The sequence below is a fragment of the Quercus robur genome, chromosome 10, assembly GCF_932294415.1.
Source record: "Quercus robur chromosome 10, dhQueRobu3.1, whole genome shotgun sequence".
In the NCBI taxonomy this organism is placed as follows: Eukaryota; Viridiplantae; Streptophyta; class Magnoliopsida; order Fagales; family Fagaceae; genus Quercus; species Quercus robur.
The window spans coordinates 42,972,000-42,976,090 of NC_065543.1; the positions used below are offsets into that span (position 1 = coordinate 42,972,000).

General features: G+C 32.4%; 1 long non-coding RNA gene across 1 annotated transcript; it reads left to right on the forward strand.

The window, feature by feature from the left end:
* The first annotated feature begins 128 nt into the window (after positions 1-128).
* On the forward strand, positions 129-2,554 carry LOC126703224 (uncharacterized). Its single transcript, XR_007647975.1, has 3 exons — positions 129-360; positions 1,504-1,589; positions 2,063-2,554. It is a non-coding gene; the product is annotated as an uncharacterized LOC126703224 (long non-coding RNA).
* Positions 2,555-4,091: the final 1,537 nt, after the last annotated feature.

Below are 4,091 nucleotides of genomic sequence, written 5' to 3' on the forward strand. Positions count from 1 at the left end.
ATCTAAAGCATATAATGGCATTTTTGTGATTTGTGGTAATGAGCTTGGTGAAAATTAAGGAAGTGAAGAAACCTAAGGGTAGAGTGATAAATGTTTCCTCAAGATATTTGTAGTTAATGGTCCGCAATGATCAGCACAGCCCCTCCTTGGATCCACACGGTTCTCTCCCTCTTCTTGTGTCCTTCTCTAGCTTCTTCTTCTCTTCTCATTTTCTCTACCCCATGGCTGACCCATTGCAAGCTTCCTCTACTCTAAACCACCCATTATCACCACTTAAACAACCTAAACCACAACAGCACCGCTCCATTTTAATGGAGGCAACAAGTGTTCTCTTGGAGTTGCTGAAACAGTGGTGTAAAGGTGAAATTTTCTTGGATTTACTTTCTTATTGTTTTGGTTATGGTCTAAAGCTTGTGTAGAGTCAATCTCTTGGGTGGGGATATTATTTTGATATGGGTATTTCTCCTTGATGATGTTTAAAAAGTGGGTAATGCAAGCTTCAGATATGGGTTGTGTGAGATGTTTCTTTTGGCTTTGTACAGTTTTTGGTTTTGTATGGTTTTTGCTAAACTTTGTTTTGTGGTTGCTTGCTGTGTTAATTTCTTAAAATTCTGGTGTTTATGTTTTATACCAATGATAAAATGGTTTGTTGAGGATGGACACATGATATTTCTCGAAAGGGGATAGGAAGTTTGGTGTTCAAAACGACCATTTGACCGTACTTAATCTGTTTTCTGTTGAAACTCTGCACATATTGTAGTTAAAAGTTCCTAATAACTACCATAGACTGAATCTGGAAGCCTTAGATGGCTATAATGAAAGCTAATACACATATCTTTTACCTGATTCAAGTCTCAAAGCATTTTGGCTAGTATAATAATTATAATGATTTTTCTTTTGGGACTGTAAATCTGTCCTTGACTGATTCGATTAAGTTGAATTACTTGATTTTTAATAAATTATAGAAAAATCATTTTGAGCTGAATTTTTGGTGGTACATACTAGACATATAAAGGCATCTCCCTATTTAATTTCAAGATTTTTGGATAACACTAAGTGGACCAAACGAATTTTATAAAAAGGGCTGACCTGTTGGAAGTTATCTGAAAGTGTGAATAGAATGCTAAGACTTTAAGGAATTTACTCAAAGCATTTGTTGTGTGGTTTAGCTTGTAAGTTAATATGTGCTTTCTTTGACAAATGTTTTTCTATAGCTAATTTTACCATGGATTGGTAATGACATGCTTTGTAATAAGTTGGTAAATGCACATTGTTTGCGGAAGGAAAATTGAAGGCTTTGGTTGTGTTGTAGTCCTATGAGTTTCTTGTATGCTTGTTTGGTTCCCTTTTCGGTAGGGGTACTTGTCTTGGGCTAGTCAAGCTAGGCTTTAGAGCCTTAGGTTTGATTTTTGAGGGAATCCTTTCCGATTTATGGAGACAAATTTGATAGCGTAATTTTGTAGTAGGCCTTGTTATTAATAGGCTCGATACTTGTGTTTCTAGGTTCCAAGGAACTTGGTGATGGAACTGGTAACTTGATTGGTTGAATGCGTTGCTCGGTTGAGGTAAATTTGGAATGGATTGCTGAGGTAAGTAGTTTTTTTAATGGGATTTTGAAAAAATAATCATGTTGTTTTTGGGTTAGACACACTTTTGGAAACTATTTATGGAAACTATGTTTTCCTAAAAACTATTGTGTCATAACCTTAATATATATATATATATATATATATATGAAAATGCATCATATTTGATATTGCATTTGGGGAAATGCATGGATTGTTGATATGGAAAAATGAGCATCTTTTATTTAATCTTTGATAAGGAAATCTTGGATGTTATGGTATATTAGAAAATTTAAAGATGCTTATTTTGTCTTGTTATGTGGGAAATTGTTAGAAAATCTTTTGACAAAAATGAAGTTGAAAACCTTACAAACTTTGTTGAAGTTGTATTATTTAAGGTTTTTTTTGAAACTATCTGGATATGAACTATGTGTTTCAAAATAATGTAACTTGTGAGTTTATGTGGTCTTAGCCCTATGCCATGTGTGATTTCCCAGTGATCACCTGAATTGGTTTCAGTAGTCTTTGTGACAACGGAATCAAATCCAGGTCAGTGCCCTTTCACTTTGGATGACGCGTTCTTCCTTGCTGTCCATGGGGGGAAGAGGTTCCTTGATTGTGTGTGGGTGAGGCTGCTACCCATGGGGCTAAGAGACCACATGCAAGAGATGTCCTATTTGACGTGCTCTCTCTGCTACCCAAGAGGGGAGAGAAAAACCTTGAGGGTATGGGTGAGGCTGCTGTCCATGGGGCCAAGAGTCTGCATACCAGAGAGGACAATATCATGCTAGTTGTGAATGGGTGGATCTCCTGACCGGTCTATGTGGTAGTGTGGTATATTTGTGATAAGTTACCTTATGTTAGATATTATGGCTTTGGAAATTATATTGTTGGTGCTCATAGATTATAGTATATAGTTTCAAAGAATTTACTTTGAGAAACTTTGTATTTCATTATTAAATCATTCTTGTCATATTATTATTATTGAATATGAAACTTGCGTTTCCCCTACCCCCATTAATTATGCTACTTACTGGGCCTTAGCTCATCCCACTCTCCAACAGTTTTACTGATAAATTAGCTACATGTTGGGCATGGAGCTTAATTTATTGGTGGTGATTGGAGTGTTATATTAAATTGGGAGACTTGGGCCATAAATGGTTGATGACTCAATCTTGCAAAGTTCAATGAGATCTTAATTAATTCTATTGGAGGTTGGATACTTGAGGTTTGTTAGCCTTGGGTCTGGTAGGCCTAAATTTTCTGTTGAGGTTGCATACCTTAGAGAGGATCGTGACTTTGCGTTTATTTTATTGGAATGTTGGATTGTTAAGTGTATTTGGAGACACATGATTTGTAGTTTGTATTGCTTGTAAATGTGTCATAGAGCTCTGACTTGTATTGTGGAGAGATCAATATATATATTTACTTTATCAAATGAAAAAAAAAAAAAAAAAAAATCCCATACAGTCTCTCTTGAAGGCTTGGTTTCTCATGCTTTGGACCGTTTTGGGTTTGGGACGTGACAATATGAGTTTCTAAGTTTTCATTTTTTTTCTTTGGTTGAGATTATGAGCTCCTTTCCAAGGTATTATTAGATAATTGTGAATTGAAAAGTTTCATAATTATTTTCCTTATTATATATATATATTTTTAATTTCTTACATCCTATAATGTGGTTGATGCGGTATGGCTAGCCTCATATTACACCATAAAAAAAATGCAAATATATTTTCAGTTATTGAATAATTAACATTTTGTTGTAGGTTATTGAATTATTTCAATCTCATATTATCAACGTAAGTTGTTTTCAAAGCTTACTTTAAATTGATGAATTATTATGTTTTTTTTTTATAATTTTACTTTAGATTGATGTGATTTAGTTTTGTATTTTAATGATGGTATTTTTTTCTTTGATTTAATAGATGTCATCCTATTACATTATAAAGATAGTATGTAAGAATATATCATTATTATATTATATAGCATGACTTGAATAATTTGATGTTTATTACAATATTTTATATTTTTACTCTTTTTGTTCTTATCTTATTTTTTGTAAGTGAGAATTTGAATTTATATAAAAAAATAAAAAGTCTTGGCAATGCATTTGAATGTTTTTATCAATTATTTGAGTAACATTAAGTGCAATTTTGTTATGATATTTTATTATCATAATAATCTTCTTTAAGAGAATGAGGAATTTGAATGATTTATTCAAAACTTAAAAAGTTTAATTGCACAAGGAAAAAAAATTAGAAAAACATAGTGCAAAATAACATAATTTCGAATAATGTGGACCATCTCATAAAGAAATAATATTAATCAAACGCAATCCAAAATAATAGAATGATATATTGGAAGAGTTAGAAAGATGAAATAATTTTGGAAATTGTTGAATTTTTATGGAGAACAAAATTATCTTCAACAAAATTTAGAAAAAAAATTATATTTCATACCACAATTATAAAATAATGATCTATTCCCGTGGTTCAGCGACTAGTTTTTAAATAATAAGAGCACATG